Source organism: Dermacentor andersoni, chromosome 3, assembly GCF_023375885.2.
Source record: "Dermacentor andersoni chromosome 3, qqDerAnde1_hic_scaffold, whole genome shotgun sequence".
Lineage (NCBI taxonomy): Eukaryota > Metazoa > Arthropoda > Arachnida > Ixodida > Ixodidae > Dermacentor > Dermacentor andersoni.
This window is the reverse complement of record NC_092816.1, coordinates 116,677,253-116,696,369: the sequence shown is the minus strand read 5'-3', so window position 1 is coordinate 116,696,369 and position 19,117 is coordinate 116,677,253. Positions and strand designations below refer to the sequence as shown.

The following is a 19,117-nucleotide window of genomic DNA, read 5'->3' as shown; positions in this document are numbered from 1 at the left end:
GGGACAGTCTGGACCACCCACCATACAGTCCGGACCTCGCCCCTAGTGATTTACACATTTTCGGCCAGCTGAAGAAGTTCCTGGCAGGACAGCGATTCACGTGCAACGATGAAGCCAAGACAGCAGTCCAACTGTGGTTCCCGAGCCCGCCGGACGAATTCTACCACAAAGGTATTTCAAATTTACTGCTGCGATGGGGAAAATGTCTGAACCGGTGTGGGGACTATGTGGAAGAATAGTGTAAGGTATGTATAACAGTACATACATTTGTAATTACATTTATGTACCTTATTTTGGCTAATAAGAAATAAGGACAAAAACGTTCCTATTGGCCCTCGTATCTCGCGCACATGTCATATTTCTATTGCCGTACAAAAATGAACAACACATTTCGTCTGAAAGCGGCGAAACTGCTTCCAATATACTGTCGCACACCAGCCGTCATGGTGGCAGGTGCTGTTAAAGTGGGGTCAGTGTGACAAAATTAAGTGTGCAAATTCTTAAACACGTCAATCGCGTTATCATAGGAGAAGTCTATACGCTGTAAAGAAAAAAAGAACTTTTCCATCTCAGCTGTAACTTTGAGTAGAAATGCTAAAAAGAGGAGAAAACTAGAAGCTAAGCATGGACTCAAATACAGACGTCACCGAAAATGAGCACCTGGATGAATAACCAAACAACGGAGCGTGCTGATATTTTGACAACTTGGTAGACTTAAAGAACATGCACGTTTATACCAGTCGACATTCTACTCAACAAATTGCCAGCCCTATTAACTAAGTAGTTATCTGCAGAAATGCTTTATGAGTCCCATTGCCTCGCAACATGCACCCCAAGCACCACACGGGGAGGCGTAAAGCCAGGGCACTACACATGAACAAAAGTTACTCCAACGACAAGGAGGCGGTCTTCACCGACGTAGCCCGTTATCCAGACAGGAAGAGTTTCGTGGTGCCAGTTACTAGCCACCGAGGCAACCACCTCACGAGCGTCACTGTGAACACAGCACATGCCGAAGCGGCAGAGGACGCGGCCATAGTACTGGCCCTCACACAAACGAAAGCTACATACGTGATCCGCGATTTGCAAACGGCAATTCGCAGTTTGACAAATAGGCGCATCTCGCAAGAGGCGTAGCACATACTTCAGCGACATCCCATACACCAGGGAGAGGCCGACTTCGATAACCGAAGGCATTTTCTATGGATCCCGGCACACACTGGATCGAGCACCCCCAACGAAGCGGCTCACCGCGTTGCTCGAGGCCTAACTCACCGAGCATCATCGGAGGATGAGCCCCCGCGGGGTACTGCTAACGTCTGGGCGTGCGAGAATCATACGACCAGGTTCCACGACATCACGACACACTACCAGTTACAAAGACGCGTATACCCATTCCCTCACGCTAGGTTAGACAGGACACAAGCAGCACACTTCAAACAATTACAAATGGATTTTTACAGAAACCCCAGACTCATGCACTCCATGTATCCAGGCATGTACACTACAAACACATGCACATTGTGTGGCGAAGTTGCCACACTTTATCACATGCTATGGGAGTGTCGGGACTTAACAAGCAAGTCGGGCAGCGCCGACCTCTCCGTCTCTTCCACCGCCAGCCTCCGCTCGCGCAGGAAGACCGCACTGCTCAGCTCGAACTTGACAGCGCAACTCTGGGCCGTCCAGCGAGCCGAGGAAGCCACTTCGAGACAAGGTCTCGGAACCGCGTCCGCGGCTGGTGCCCAGACCGACTAAAATGACGCCGGACTCGAATCTTGCTGATTTCAAAATAACAGTTTACGCTCCCTCCAAAAAAGTGCAGAGGTACACTGCAGCTAGTGGAAGTTTTTCGTCCTTCTGGTTTCCTAAATGATACTCCAATATTTAAATTTAGCGAACACGTGCTTCAAGGTGTACGCTGTGTTCATAAGTGGTTTATGCTCGACATACCAAGTTTTCCTGTCACTCCATTTCCGCAGATCTTCGAGACAAACTACGCGAGCCAGTTACTGATACGATTATGATTTCCCAAACCGCACTCACACCACCCACGCTTGTCTATTTACTCCAATGCTGCCTTAAACCACTGACTTCTCCGTTCTATGGCACCTTCTAAACGTACTCTCAGCCTTTCCTGCGCTAGTTATTCGCACCGCCGCAGGAACAGAACGGCTAGAAAAAAAATATCTGGATCCAACGCACTGTGGGACTCGATGTAAGTGAAGTTTCCTGTGTCGTTTGCTTTGATTGACAATAATTAGCGGTGATGTTGAAGGTGAATGTTTAATTTCTTCAAGACTTAGTCCAACACGAGAGTAGTGGGTCGACATTAAACGTTACCTTCGGTGCACCACTGCTGTTTGTCTGCGTAGTACACAGAACACATGGGGGAGGTGTTTGCTTGAAGCGTTAGGGTGCACCATACTTCATTACCTCTGACAGGATTGAGCACATTCCTTGCCTCAATTGACACATCGCATCGTGGCATCGCATCGCATCGTGACTTTTTAATTCAATTATGGGACTGCACATGCTAAAACCTCAATCGGATTATGAGGCATGCCGTAGTGGCGGGCCGCAAATTAATTTTGACGCCATGTTCTTTTACGTGACCCTAAACCTAAATGCACGAACATATTTATTTTTATTTTTGCCCAGGTCGAAATGTGGCTGCTGCAGTCGGGACCGAACCCGCGACCACGAGCAATGACATAGCCGCAATGCTACCAGCGCTAGTACAGAAGTCTTCATTTCAGGCGTGACTGCTTCCTTAGCGTCGCCTATACCCTACCGTGTGCTTTAATGCGGCTCTGCTTCTGCACGCCCTGCGCAAGCTGTCCGCTTGGAAAATTTGCACGGTGTTCAATTTATCGGAAATGCAGAAACATACCGTACGCTGCCTTGAGCTTAAATATATCCCGCTTGCCCGCAACTGCTGTCGTATCCTCACGTCACTTCCTCCCTATCACCTCGCCCGCCCACTTGTATAGGAACTGCGAAAGAAGAGTGGCGAGGCTGTCATTCACTCGTTTCTCCACTGCGTCAGTTCTACTCATTCTCTGCCTCCTCTCGCCCCTTTTCTCTACCATTCTACCATTCTCTCTAGCTATCCTCTGGATTTGCGTATTAGTAAAAAGGTAAGCGTTGCAATATCTGCAATGCTTCTGCGGGGGGTCACAGATAATAACAGCTGTCAAGAGGCCAATGTGGCCACGACCATGCAGCTCCAGAGGGCATTGTGCACATTCGGCACATCGCAAAGGTCCAAACGAGTTTCTCGCGTAGCCTTTCCTCTCTGCCGCACTCCTGTTATGTGTACACACGCTCTGAACCGCCCCCCGATGCGGAGTGCCAGACAGCAGCAGCAGCAGTGGAAAAGTCGAGAGAGAAGCAAAGAAAGCTTTGCTTAAACACACACTGGAGCCTCAAGAGGCTGTCACCCCTGGGCCATTTGAACCGAAATGATATGGCGAAACCAGCCACGATTCGTGAAACGCATGTCATCAAAGTCCCCAAATTTAGAGAACGCCTATCGACGAGATATAAAGCTCAAACAGTGTATGCAAAAAAGTGCGAGAGGGGTGTAAATGAGTAATTTGGCGTACGCAAAAACGTATGGGGACGCATTTTCTAACACTGCCTATTATCCGAGGTTCGAAATAGGTGCATTGCCGCACGGAGCGTTGACGACATTGGTGCCGTTTCGAGGAGGCAAGGGCGCCGCAGAGCAGGGCTTTTAGCGGTGGCAATGACGATTGCTGAAGGGATCGCCTATAAATCTTGGCGGCGACAAATATGAGTCGTCTTCTATCGTGCGCGAACCAGTTAGGTTATACGATATGTATCCCAATCTAGCACTTTGCCTATTGCTATCTTTTAATGTTATCTATGGCTGGGACGACCCCGTCCCATGTTTGAGAGAAGGCCCCTGTACTGAGGCCCCTGTACCAGCATTGAGCGCCGGCGTCTCTTGGCATCCCAGGCACAGTGAAACATGAAAGAACGAATGCGGAGCGCAGAGGGGGATGAAATATAGCGATAGCGAAGCACGGTGTAAGAAAATATATTGCGGTGCTGAAACTGCGCCCGCGAGAGCGTTTAAAATATGTTCACTAACGTCCTGGCGCACCTAGTAGGTCTGCGGCGAGCCGATAGATGGCGCCGCTGTCAGCGCTCTCAACTTGGGAACGCCGGCGACTGGAACGGCCTCCGCCTCCCCTGAATTTTCGTGCACAGTGGAGTAAGTCAAAGTCAAAGCAAGAAAGAAATTCGTTATTTCACATTAAAGTGAGAAGTGTACTATGCCTAATGCTTCACTAACATGAAGGTATCGTTTTCAGGGCGTGAATGACGTGAACATGAATCAATCGGACAGCAGTCGAAGCTCACTCAAATTCTGCTCGTACGCACAGTTTCGTTCGCCTGACCTAGCCAACAACATAAGCATAAACAAAAAGCGTTCGCCCAGGTTCTACCCCTTGATGAGAAGAAAATAGGGACAGCACGTTAAGTGTTGTATTTCATGCTTATCGCTGCTTCCAATCACACTCAGGAAACCGTTCACGGATCGTTGTGCGAATACAGTGTGGCCCCAACCAAACTGGGAAATGATACAGCGCAAGCTTATGATGAGAATGGACTGACACACTTGTGATAACTTATGAAGTGAATGCACATGGCTCTGTGAAAACTTTTCAAATTGGAACTCATCTGGCGGGACAAAAGGCAGCCGTCTTGGATTACAGCATCATTAATACAGATTACTGGTAAAAACGTAAGCAAATGCCTGTTTTATTTCAATTGCACTTAACGTAGACCGTGCATATAATTGATTTGGCTTTAATCCATATCGGACCGACTGAATCTTGCAGGATCTAAAAAAAGAAGGTAACCTTAAGTAGGAGCACACGCCCCACACAAGTCTGGCATACAGAATTGCAGTTCGGAACGAAGCACGTCCTACCCATTGCACACATTCTTCGGAATGCCACTGCCACCTTTGTTGGAGGCCCGTGGTGACACTACCGAAGCACATGAAACGCACGCGAACAAAAATCGGGCCTTCAAAACAGCACAGCCGTACACGCAAGCCCAAAGACGCAGCACGCGTCTTGCCGCTGAGACTGGGACCGTAATGGTTGGATGGATATATGGATGGAGGGATGGAGGGATGGATGGATGGATGGATGGATGGATGGATGGATGGATGGATGGATGGATGGATGGATGGATGGAGGGATGGAGGGATGGAGGGATGGATGGATGGATGGATGGATGGATGGATGGATGTTATGAGCGACTCCTTTGGGACGGGGCGGTAAGTTGCGCCCCCAAGGTCTTGCTATTATACTGCCTAATGTCCTACCTAAGTTAAACAATAAAAAAATAAAAAAAAACACTATGAACTCCCGCAACCAAATTTTGTGATCCCCTATTGCGAACTGTGCTTTTGTACGCTTGCATTTTTTGTCGTTTGCCTACTTTTATTCCACCAGTCCTCCAATCGCCTCTTACTAATCCCTATTGCGGACATGTTTAGTTTTCCACTGCTCTCGCTGAACCCAAGGGCTTCAAGGAGGCCAGTGGGTTAATGGGTAGATGTCTTCACATTCTAATAAAACATGCTTCATAGTTTTCCTAGCTTTACCGCAGCAAACGCATGCTTCTTCTGATTTCTTTTATCTCGCTTTATAGGTGCGTGTTCTAAGGCATCCCAATCTCGCTTCGAAAAGTAATGACCTTCCCTTTGAGTTATCATAATTTGTTTCTTTCCTGATTTCGTTTTTTTCCTCTTAAGTAGTTACTCATGCCAGGTTTCTTTCCCCACCCATGAGATTATTTCGGCCTCTCTGACTTTCCACTCGACGTTCTTTGTTGCTATGTTGCCCACCCTATAGGCCGCATACTTGCTGGTAAGCTTCCTATTTCTTTTCCTCCACTATGAATCATTGTTTTTCCTGTACAGATACCTCAACACTCTTCCAGCCCATTGACTTTCTTCCATATTTCTCAGTCGTTCTTCATACTTAATTTTACTGCGAGCTTCCCTCAAATCAAAACCAGTCCAGCCCAAATCACCATGCACAGCTTCATTTATAGTCTTCCCGTGAGCGCCCAATGCGAGGCGACCCACAGGCCTTTGGTTCACATTGAGTCCAGATTGTACCCCTGATTTAAAGCAAACAACCGCATTTCCAAAAGTAAGTCCTGGAACAATCAGACCTTTCCACATGCCTCAGAGCACCTCGTACCTATTTAATCCCCATGGCGCTCTGTGCTTCATTATGGCTGCATTTGTTTTCCCCTTCATTGTTATTGTTTTCCTGTGTTTCCATATATCTATTGCCTTCGTTTATTCATATGCCAAGGTAATTATAATCTGTTACCCGAGGTATTACCTTGCCCTGTATTGCCACGGTCGGTGCATTGTTTTCATTGAATACCATAACACCTGATTTTCGAACACTAAGTTTCAAACCTCAATTGTTACCTTCCTGTCCACAGATATTAGCCACACGTCGCAAATCACTTTGCTCGTTAGATAGCAACACAATATCGTCTGCGCAAAATACACCTGGAAGGTGTTGTTCTACTACTGTACCCGCCTATTTGTATGAGAGAATAAAACTGATATTACTTCCTTCTAGCGCCCTCTCCTTCCTCACCATGTACATCATAAACAGCAGTGGGGATAAAGGTCACCCCTGCCTCAGTCCCTTGTTGATATGAAGTTTCTCCTCATCCCCTCCCATTCGACGCAAACGGTATTTTCTAGGTAAATCTCTATCAAAATCTGTAGACAATTGTCACCTAAGCCTTCCCCTTCCAGAATATCCCACAAAATGCTGCTTTTTACGTTGTCATAGGCTCCTGTAATGTCTAAAAAGGTCACATATAACAGTCTGCTTTCTACTTTTGATATTTCAATACATTGAGTAAGAACAAATAAGTTATCATCTAAACGCCTACCTATTCTGAAGTCATTCTGTTCTCCCAAAATGCCATTATTCTCGACCCATGGTTGAAGCTTCAATTTGATTGCCTGCATAATGGGACTGCATTTCGCAGCGCCCTTTATGACGGCGCCGACCGAGCTGCAACCATCTGCAATCGACTCGGACATAATGTGGCCGCGAGCCAGCCGCGTTTTCCCGAGCGTTCTGGGGAGAGTGTCAGCAACTTTCTATATAGTTCTTACACCGTGTAGCGAAGTGAGCGCGAGACGGAAAGTGGAGGAGGAGGGTGTGGCGAACGCGTACGTAGAAAAGCGTAACGACGCACAAGATGGGTTCTGCGGCGACGACAGGTAGGAGATGGTGCGACATTAACGCGACGTCGTCTGCTAACCGACGGTGTCATCGATGAGGCATGCGGCTAGCGCGTCCACTGATACCATATGTGGAAAGAAAGCGTTGCATGAGCGAAGGTCCGCCTGCGGCGGCTGCTGTGAATTGCGCCCACGCGTCACCCATGGGCTGGTTCTCGCGATTCCCTGATTAGCGAGACAGTCACGCCACACTTCGCTCCGTTTGCAGTTTGACAGATTGTCCGCGCCAGCTGCGCCTACTCACACCATTCTCTTCCTAACATAAACAGTTTACCTTATCATAAAACATAACAATGAAAACACGTATAGGGCTGCGCTCCAAGTTCGCATTAGAGGGTATCGTAATGGTCAGTGAACATTTTATTGCTGATTACCTTTTTTGTAATTTCTGCTAGCAGTTTTTTCTTGGCTATATCCATGCTGACTCACTAACACTCTTATTAAACATAAACTCAATCGTTTCTGCAGGTGCTCGCAGGATTGACGCCATCGCATCTATTACAATGTGCTGAGTCGTTTCCGGATGTTTTCAGCCACAGACACGGGTTTTTAAACTGTTGCAAGTACAGTGAAGCGACTTTATATATAATTATTTGGGGCCTCCGTAATCATCCGTTATACAGGTCACCTTCGTTGTACAGGTCGCGCACCACGCTAAGATTTTGATGAATAATTGAAATAGGCCCGATTGTCCGAAAATCTCGGAAGCGATCGTCGAAAGGTTTTGCCGTCGTTTCTGTGTCGCAGCGACGCCAGGAAGGCATGACAATACTCACCCACTTGGGCGGGTACAACAGGCCTGCCAAGTTGCCAAACGCGCAGAGATGCACCGCAATAGCGTTCCATGCAACGAAGAAGCCGAGAACTCGAGTCATTTGTTTCTGCATGCGGACGAGAGAAAGCGAATAGTATTTGCCTGAATGTTGCCCAGTACTTGAGAAACGCGCGCAATGACGGAAACTGGGGCCGCTAAGCAGGTCACAGCCTTCATTATTTTTTGATTATCTGCATTCTTTGATGACGTAGAGCCCGGTGTTTTCATTCCTCGCGTAATTAGGGTTTTTTCAACAATGAAATGATAATTTTAATTTGACGAGAGGTATTTACGAATAAAATTAGGATCACTTTGCAAAGGTTCGCTTCTTCACTGTTTCCATAACAGTTGATGTAGACCAAGCCATATATGCAGAAGATGCTATAGCGTGCTTGTGCTCCTCAAAAGTTTGTTCTTTGAATCATGATGCACGGAAGCGATCTTGCGGAAACGGCATCGATGAAGTTTCGCTGCTCGACTTCGACAGGCCTGAATTCTACAATGTGGCAAAATTACATACGACTTAAGGAATGCGTAAAAAGAAACGGTATTTTTGTCCAGTATGTCCACTTTGACAAGGGTTGTGCTAAATCTATGTAACCTGTGTAATGCTACGCTAATATAATAAATAGTAAGAATGAAGGATTTTTACTACAGGAATCCACTCTTTTGGTTTATGTTTCATATAACGAGGCCACGGACATCCAGTTTAACTTCGCATGTCACAGTGGTTGTAAAGTCCGGTGGTTGCGCTTCTTTAGTTATTTTAATGCATGCTATCAACGTTGTCTTTTATTCTCGAGACCCTAGCGGTCCTATTACAATCGCGCTACATGCACGTTGTACTCTAACGACATAGGTTGGGCCATTTTCAGCCACATAAACCACGTCATTTGAGCATCGCCTGTTCAACAAATACAGTCACAGGGTGCTCACATATTTTTTTCAACCAACATTTTATATGAGAAAGCAACATCTCTCCGCATATTGGAACTGAGCTTACTCTTTAGATGCACGCCCTTGTTTTGGCATAAAAAGAAAATGATGTAAACAGGGTCAATGTCCAAATGGTGGCGCGAAACCACGAATTTAGATAAGTGTAAAAAAGAAATGCATTTTTTAGGCATCCGTACTTTATACCTTGCGTACAAATCATCGAAAAAAAATTCAATTTATTTAGTGTACAGCTAGCAGTTTAGAATGACTACAGTGTACAGCTAGTTTAGAATGACAAGCCTTAAACAATAGGCAGTATCGGCAATTATTAATGTTCCTTGCAGGAAGAAATCCCTCTGGAGATCTTTTTCGTTGCAAAGGTTGCTCTAGGATAATCGGGTAGAGAAGTATTTTTGACTCTCTTGTACTTTATATTTTTCTTTCTTTTAGATCTAGATTCTGAAAAACTTGCAGCACATAAAAAAATTGATTAGTTTGGTGCAGAGGTTAGAACAGGCGCTTTCTAATACTGCGAAATATTGCCCAGGATTTTATTCTGTTATCAAATACCTTCTGTAAGCAAAGTTATCGTGCATTTTGTTATCAATACGAAACGAAGCAATAAAGGGTGAAGCATAAGTTACTGTGCTCGGCGCCCCGCTGCCTCTCTATCGGCTAGTGGTGCAGCACAAGCCTCCGGCCTAATTAACGCTTTCGTTTCTTCCATAAATTAATAAGCACCGTCAGCACTACGGAAGGAACAATTTTTTTACAAGAAATGCGATGGTTTTGCTACCCCTGATTGCGGTGACTGAATGAGTAAGGCATGTAAGACTGAATGGGTACGTGCACCAAAATTTAGGTGCACTGTTAAGAATTGGTGGTGGTAAAATAAAAAAAAAAATTGAGAATGAAGCTGAGAGATGTGTATGGAGGAGCACACTGAGGTATAAAAATTATACTCGCGCACTGGCCGGCTGACCGGGTCTCCTAAAGCCACAAAAGCGTGCCGCCAACGACCACCCCTGAATGCTCCCTAAACTCTCGCTGACGCAACACCTTCCTGTGCTCTTATTTTGCTTAGAAGAGTCTGTTGCTGGGCCTGTTGGTACATACTTTCAGAAACGATGGAACCCAACCTTTAAGACGCAAACACTGTCTACTTCTGTGCTGTTGTTTGCGTCTTAAAGGCTGGGTTCCATCGTTTCTTTTTCTTGTTTTTCATTTTTGTTCCCCCTTCGTGTTTCTTTCCTTTTTCTTTTCTTTCCACCTGTCCACTCTCCCGCTCTTGTCCCCTCGTCTTAGAAACCACGCTTACCAGATGTCAGTCTACAACGTTCATTTTCTTTCCAGTCTCTCCCTTTACAACCAGCCACCACTGACAACAAGCGCAGATGACGTCACTCTACTAACCCGTTATAGCTACCATGCCGAGGATGACGAAGCCGCCTTTAACGAAACTAGGTCCTCCTATCGAAACGTTGGCCAGCCTTTCTGAGGCACCTTATCCCTGTTTATGACGCTTATACCACGTGGTGGTAAAAAGGGTATCTTGCCCTCTACCGCCTAATGAAGGTGACAGTTTATATGTAGTGCTTTAGGAATTTGAAACAGTTCCATTAGCCAGCCAACCATCAATAATACATTAGTATATCCATCAATCAAAGGCCGGCGCGTTCAAAATTGCATGCATAACATTCTATGCAAGAAAAGGGGCGGTCGTTGTTAACCTTTGAAATTATACTGGCCGTGCGTTGCTCATTATTTCTTACGCCGTGCCTTAAAGATATTCATCACGCTTTGAGCCTGAATTCCTCTAACAGAACCAACAAGAGTGACGCCCACTGGTAATGTTAACCAGTGGTTCATGTTATGTACCTTGCTTAGAGTGTATTTGGGAACCATGGTATCAATTTTTTTGAGAGACGAAGGACAGTAAGTGAAAGGGCCGTTTAATTTCCCCCCAAGCAGGCGACACCAGACACGTCGGGGTCCGAGTCAGTTTATACTCACGTAGGTCAAACTTCCTCGAATTGTTTCCGTGCTTCGCACCTGAAAGCGAAAGTGCATCAGGCGTGTCGAAAAACATTTCAAAAAAGCAGTTTCATATGCTGTCATGCCTACATTGCTTTATTTTTTTTCTTTTTGTCGGTGGCCCTATTTTACTGGGTTGTGGCTGTTATCGAGCTATTCCTCGGCGGCAGAAGCGGCTGTCATATTCCCATTTACTGAACGTAGTTAGCGAATTTATATTGAAAGATCCTTGTTGACGAGATTACGCGTGCGGCGAACGCTGTTTTAAAGTCGACAGAGATCTTTTACGTCCTACCCGAGCGTGCGCCAAACTTACTCTCCGTGCCAGCTACCGTGGAAACACCTGCTGTGGAGGGCAGCGCTATATGTGGGAATTATGACATCTAGCTGTACGCCAACGTCTCCCGCGTCTTCTGCCACTGGATGCTTTTCTACTTCATCATCCTACGAAAAGCGTACGACCCAGTGACATGGATTGATATCCGCCAGTCGCTCAGGGCTGGTATCAGTTGCCATGATATTGCGGTATACACAGAATGGGGTCGCCACGGCTGCCGAAAAGCGCGTTGAGTGAGAAAAAGAAACTTAAAAAAGCCTCGCGCCGTGCAAGAAAAGCGGCACACTAGAGAACAAGAAGAGGAAAATATTTGCGACCTCGCTTTTCTCTCGGTGGCCGCTAACGTGCTGGAAGCATGGCGGAGAGGCCGCTTGGTACGCGCTCGCGTGGTCCGCAAACTTTTCATGTCCACTGTATATTGTCAGTATAGAGTGGACAGACTTGACTCGTCAGTTTCAATTTAGACGACGGCGGTCGCCGCTATCGCAATGATATGAGCGTTACTTGTCCTTAGGAAGACAAGGTTGACCAACAATATATATATATATATATATATATATATATATATATATATATATATATATATTGTGAGCTCACAGTTCTGTAAGTGTTTTATCCTTCATCGTCAATAAAGTGCGACCGTATTTTTCTACGGTTAATGAATGTACCATATATGTCACGTGAAGCATTCAGCCGTAGCCTCTGTACGAGCCGTGAGCTCTATAAAGGTAACGTTGATCGTGTCTTGCGAAGAAACTTAGGGGTTTACATAACGCACCGCAAGATTTGGATCAAAAGCCTTGATACAAAACTGCAACGTATTGACAAAAAAAATCACCTCAAAGCAACCGACCATTTGAAAGTAAGAAAGAAAGAAAGAAACAAACAAGCGAACGAACGAACGAACGAACAAGAAACCTCCATTTCGATAATGGGCATCACCCACGTACTCCTAGAACGTTACTTGTGTAGCTGTAGCCGCCGCGGTAGCAAAGTGGCTAAGGCTTTGCGCTGATTAGAACGAGTTCACTGGTTCGATTGCGCTCTCCAACGAACTCACGATGCTAAGGAATGTTGTGAAATATGAAATAAATAAAAAAAACCGTAAACCGGATCGTCAAGAAACGTAATTTTGGGGAGATGTAAAAATCATGTGATGCACTTACAGAGCGTACGTCCGCTCCAGCTGCTTTTTCCTGAAAGTGAAAAAAAGAAATTATAGGCATTCAGAAATAAAGACCAGATAAAAAAAGAAAGTTGGCTCCATTGTAATCCCCTGCAGAAGAAATTCGATTGGATTAGTGTGTATTCGCGCCCGACTGAGCGCACACGAACACATTGCTCAAGGCTGTTTAATATTTTCTAAACTGTTGCCAAAACAGGCACGCATTTGCTACAGCATAACAAAAAACTCTCGTACCATTGTTTCAAAAAAATGTCAAACTCGTATTGAGATACAATTTCGCGTGTTAAAAAAAAAAGATATGAACGTATAAGTTTTTATATAGGGTAACGGTAAAAATGCGTTATATTTTGTCGCGTGTTGGATATCTCTTGTTGGATAAGACACTGCACAAATAATACCATAAATAATTAAATATAAAGTGCATAACTGAAATTGGTAGAGGGGGATCTAAGGCAAATTTATGAGCCTTGAGACGGCAGCAGCAAATGATACAGATGAACAGGTATAAAACTGGACTGGAGCCAATCATCGTCGCTCTTTTGCAGCTTCCAAGAATGTTCGCGCGTGTGTTTTGTCATCACTGCCACTGGCTGATATCCTCCCTGAACGATCCAAATTGTACACATGCTTGGGGCTTTCCGTACTATATTACTGCGTTGCTTCAATAGCGTTACTGTCATTAACGCTTATGTTGAGCTTTCCCTTCTGTCCTCCTCTTGTTGCCCAGTTTAGCACGCTCAAGTTTAATTAAACGAACATCGGTGGCTTCTTTTTTCTTTTCTTTCTTTCCTAGGAGCAGACAGCCACGCGAGTTAGCACAGATACGCACTGTAGGTGCTCTTTCATGCTTCAAGCAACAGCACTGTCCGATACCGCTCCGTAAGCTATGGCATTGCGAAAAGCGGGGTGTACTTCTTGCCAGAGCAGGAACATGATGATCACGTCGCTGAGGATGTTTGCGAAGGACTCGGTTCCGAGACAGACGTCTAGCTTGAGTCCCATGTTCTCTGCAGAAAAAAAAACAAAGAAAAAGAAGAGCTCTCAGCTTCTACACAAGCTTCCAAAGAGCTTACTGGTGATGATCTGTCTGCACGCAATGCTCAAACATATAAAAAGCACGCTAGACGAGAGCGCACGAAGCCCAAAAGAGACCAGGTTGTCTAGTGCGAAGCGTAGCCAACCAGCTGCGAAGGAGGTACGTAACTTAGCACACAAATTTAGGGACGGCATTTCGCACGCACTGGGCCACATTACTGCCGAGACGCAGGATTATTGATACTGGACCTACAAATTGCATGTCTCAACTCCTACATTTGAACCTGCGTCTCATATGTCATTGGCGGCCCGGGGAACCTGGAGCTGCACTCATACTTCGTTGAAATTACAAGTAAGTCTCGTGGCCTTGCTACTTCCAGCCGAGGCGCGCCGACGATACGGTACTGTCGCTTAGTACGGCGGACATGTCGTAGTAATGTACAGCATGCTATCGTAAGCTAGCAGTCTTATGCTAACAGCGTAACTGGAAGCCGTGTCTACTCGTATAACGATGCCTGCATGTCGAACGTGCATGAGAGAAAGCGTCTTCCCTCTCCAAAAAAGAGAAAGTTCACGGGCTGAAACTGGCCCCCCTTTTTTTTTGTAATTGAAGTAACCAGTGGACGTTAAAATAAGTTTTCTTTTCTGAACCGTAGATGCAGGCGCATTAAGCGGGCACTCGTGGCGAGGGAGAAATTCTCGTGGTCTCTATATCACTTACCTGAGCCCGTTCTATGGAACCCGTACGAGAAGCGGAGTAGGCCTATGATGTTCTGTACCTGCGTCGACAGACAGACGTTCCCATTCAACGGAAAGCGTGCTAAATAATCTGCGAACGTTTCCAGAGAAGCGACTCGGACAACGTCAGGCGTCTGGATAAGACGTGAATGGCAATACGTATCGTTACTTACGGTATGTATGCCGATGATAAAAATTGCTTCCGTCCTCGACGAGATCATTTCTTCTTCTTTCTCTTCGTGCTCACCTTGAAATGTGATGATCATAGTGATGGACAATGTGCGTACGCACGTGACGTAGGCAAAAAGAGCATCCGTGAAGCATTTATAGATTATAAGTTTTTTTTCCCCGAAGACGGTGAAAAACACAATACAAACAAACAATATCATTGGAATTTGGGTGCGTATTGCACTCGGTAGCATCTGCATATAAACTTCGCCCATTGTTCTTCTAGAGAGGCAAGCCTTGATACAATGTTTAGTACTAGCCAAATATGTAGAAAATGAAGTTTTATATCTGGAAGCTAGAATGTCTTCTCTTGTAACGCGGTTTGGGTTATTACCTCTACAATCATTTTTAAGGGTATATTAATCCCCTATAACGCGTTCACAAACAGTTTTCATCTCCCAGACAGATTTGTTTTTTGGCCTGGGCTTGCCGTGATACCAAACACCTCAAAATATTTTATACAAACTCTCCTAAATAAGTTAAACATCCAAATCCGCGCAGTGAGTTCTGTTTGTTGCAACACTAATTTCATTAATGTTCACTTCGATCCTAATGAGCAACAAAATGCCCTCGGACATCCTCCGGACCACGTTGCGCAACATTAAGAACTTCCGCAGGACCCGCGAAAAATGTATGGGACGTAGTAGCGGACATCAGGAGGACTATAAGGCGCAAAGGAATTGTTCATCTCTGGCTGGTCCGTGGGAAGTCAAAAACGAACGTTTGGACATTTACAAGTTTTGTTATCGCGTTTCGCCGCGTCCAACCGACGACCGCGTGATGTCCGAATGTCCACCGCACGCGAGCTGCAGTACGTTCTGTGGTTGTTGGACATCCTGAGACCGTCAATATAGCGGATCTTTGAACATTTGTAAAGGGGTTCTAGGCAAGGTAGACGTACTTTGCCGCTAATAACGCGAATTTCAATACAATTGCCCAAAATTAGTAATAATTGTTGTATTAGTGCTGCGGGGGTAGTTGTTTAAACAGAAAACTTCCAAGAGAGTCAAATTTTAATACACCCCCCATTTTTAAATCTTGTCACTTCTTTATCGAATGTTAAGCTCAATCCAAGCAATTACAAAAGCGAGCATGCCTCGCCGCTACGTCGCAGGGAAACGTCCTGTGACTAAGTTTGAATGATCACATGTCAAGGCAAATAATTATAAACATGTTGTGGCATAGGTTTGCCAAGCGAAACGTGGCGTAGCAGTGTGTGCCGCGATGCTCACTTTCAAACTTTGTCGCACTTTCAGTTGCAGGGGGTTTCTATCTGATATGATAGCGGGGCTGCCTTTTCTGTGCTCCCAGTGCGCTCGTTTTCGATATTGCCTGCATTGAGCGTTGAAATTCCTTGACGAATAACGTGAATGAGGCGCAATATTCAAGGTCCTTTCTTATTAATGGGGGTGCATTTTAATGTGACTGGCACCAAGTTTGCCATTTGAACTGCCCTCAAAGCACTAATAGAATAGTATATTAGATCGAATTTGTTGACTGTTCTGAAACTCGGGCAAAGTATGTCGCCTCGCGTAGTAGACTGCTCTACAGAAATGCCAAGTTCGCTACGCTCAGAGCTTCTTTTAATAAAAAAATCCGTATGCACCGAAAATACACCCTGTATAACTCAACAACAAATCGACAGGAAAGCTGCCGACTGATAAATTTATTATTTAAATACAAATATTCACACGCCAGAACGACCGCAGTAACCTGAATAGTTGTCATTGTTTCTTTTTTAAGTTTCTATGTAAATTTTTACCACTTGAACACCAGTTTTTATCTTTGTACATCACTGTCTTACTGTAAAGGCTATATCAGTCATCGCTCTGTCATACCCTGTTGTGTCTCTTGTTTTACGGGTTGTGTTGTGCCATTTATTTAACCAGCATACAGTCATCACTAGGAATATTTTACAAGTAACCGTCAATATATGTGAGAGGAAAAATTTCAATGTTGCTGGAATTTGCATTCATGTGAATAGATTTCGTCTGCTTTTCTAAAGTACATAGGATTTTTTTTTCCTAGTTAGCAGCGGTCTTCTCCGATCTTTATTGAACATTTACAGCCTACAGTGCAGCTTACTTCATCACTAGAGCTCCTGTCCCATTTCAGGTATATATGTGGGCACAGTTGGCTTGCGCAAACTTGTTCAACATGTCAATAACCATTTATGCCATGAATAAGGCATCAGCAGGCTAAAACATATAGACCTCTTTTTATTAGTAAAAACCAGCAACAGCAAAAGGTGAACAGCCACACAGTAAAGCATAACTTCATAAAGACATAAAGTATTGAATACATGGTGTATTGCGACTAGATGGGCAGTAGCTCAACGCTTGACCACAAAGAAACTACAAACATGGGTGATTGAACACATGGTATAATTTCACAAGAAAAGGTAACGGCGAGAAAACTCATCATAAACTACATCACAGAAATAAACAGGTATACTGTAAACGAAATTGTAGCACGTAGTGAATTAAGAGAACAAAATAGGGTACAAACACGAACGGTAAAAATGTGGCACAAAATCTTGCTCGACGAGGATCACTGCACATCAGAGGTACGATAAATCAGATATTAAACTTCAGTGGCACAATATATTTTATAGATCTTGACTAAAAACTATGGATGTGTTAAAATTACAAATATTTGGAGGTGTTACGCGCCAAAAACACGATGTGATTATGACGCACACAGTATTGCGTGGACTCCGGAATAATTTTTGACCACCTGAGGTTCTTTAACGTGCACCCAATGCAAGGTACGCCTTCTTGCATTTCACCCCCGTGGAAATGTGGGCGCCGTTGCTGGGATGTGACCCTGCAGCCTCGGGCTTAGCAGCACAGCACCGTATCCACTACACCACCACGGCAGGTTACCACAAAAACCTGTTAGCTGAAAACTTTACAAAGTACGCTTTAATGTCATTGCAGATGACATAGCTTGACGTAGAACTCACTGATGACTAAACGCAAGAGATACGAGATATCATGCAGGATACTTTAAAAATAATGGAACCGTTAATTTGCTTGGGGCATCAAACAATACTGCAGAAACGTTTGCACCTACGCCGCATGCTTAAGCACAAAGTATTAAAATTATCCTGCTACTGAGTGACTGACTTCACATTTAAGCGCTGAAGTGCGCATCACGTACATATAGTTTGCTCCAACTATGGAATTTAAATTAAATAACAATTTATGTCAGGCAACATTTCATTAAGGTATGTATTGCGGTATGCATATAAGTTGCTAAAACACATAAATAAGTCACATTTGTTACATGACATTATTAGGACAGGTATAGAGATGAATTCTTTTGTCAAAAATGTTTCCGAAAGTTCCACGTTGCAAAGCACAGAACAAGTCTTGGCATCAACATAAAATTTGCTGCAGTGACTAACCAGCGCAATTGGTGAACTACACAAGCCATACAGATATCACAACTCGGACTGAGCCCAATTTTAAAATTATGAGAGGCCCCTGGCGAACACAGATAGCTCCACTTTGCTGCCGGTTACATATGATATTTACCACACGTTAATTTAAATAGATTGTGATGCTAACATGGATAGTTTAGGACTTCGCATGTGATCTAACGTAAAGAGAATCACTAGGCTGTGAATGAAGCCACATGTCACAGAGTAAAGTTGAGAGGGATGATGTATTAAAGACACTTTGGCTAGAGACATTCACATGTGTTGGCAAAATAAGAAATATCACAAAGTGCAAACTGGGCGCTGTTACTGCCACAAAGTAATTGTATATGTCGCACTTTGACATGACATATATATCTTTGAGTATAAAAAGTGAGCAGTAGATTCTCACTAGCTGGCTGTGGAACTAAAGCACGAGTTACAAAATGCCAAGCAGCGAAGTGCACATACATTAGAACAATTGAAAAGGTAATGACTCAATCTTTCCAAGTCTTCTTTTTTTTCGTGAAGCGAAGACGCGGTAACTGAAAACCACAGAAAAAAATAGACAGGCCTCGGAGCACTCTGCATGATTTAATATATACCTTTTCTACCGCTACTCTCGGTTTCGTTTCTACTTTGTTGTGACATACTGACATAGTATGTCGTCATGTCAAAGCTGAACATCGTGATGTTTCAACACTCGCTGCGGCTCACTCGGCCATCCATTATGCTGCTGCATCGTTTCTCAGAACTAGTAACGGCATATGAAGCAACCAAGTAAGCTAGAGCAAGTGTCAAAACGTCACAATGTCCTGCTCTTACGTGGCCGCTTACCGTGTGATAACATCAAACACTGTATCCTCCACGGAAGACACCGAAACTGGCTAAAGAAAAGTTATTATAATAAAATATTAAGAGCACTGTGAGGCTTTCACAATATTTTCTAGAGCTTAGAAGTCTAAGTCCTTCTCTTAACGCAAAAAAAATAATTGTTGAAAATGTAGTGTCCTTACCGCTTTATAGCCGCTGCATCAAAAGAAATTACTTGACACTCA

The 19,117-nt window shown here is 44.5% G+C and overlaps 1 long non-coding RNA gene across 1 annotated transcript; it reads right to left on the bottom strand.

Moving 5' to 3' along the window:
* Nucleotides 1-13,432: 13,432 nt before the first annotated feature.
* LOC140216395 (uncharacterized) lies at nt 13,433-14,661 on the bottom strand. The gene is made up of 3 exons (XR_011893054.1): nt 14,584-14,661; nt 14,394-14,451; nt 13,433-13,644 (listed from the first exon to the last, which is right to left on the bottom strand). It is a non-coding gene; the product is annotated as an uncharacterized lncRNA (long non-coding RNA).
* Nucleotides 14,662-19,117: the final 4,456 nt, after the last annotated feature.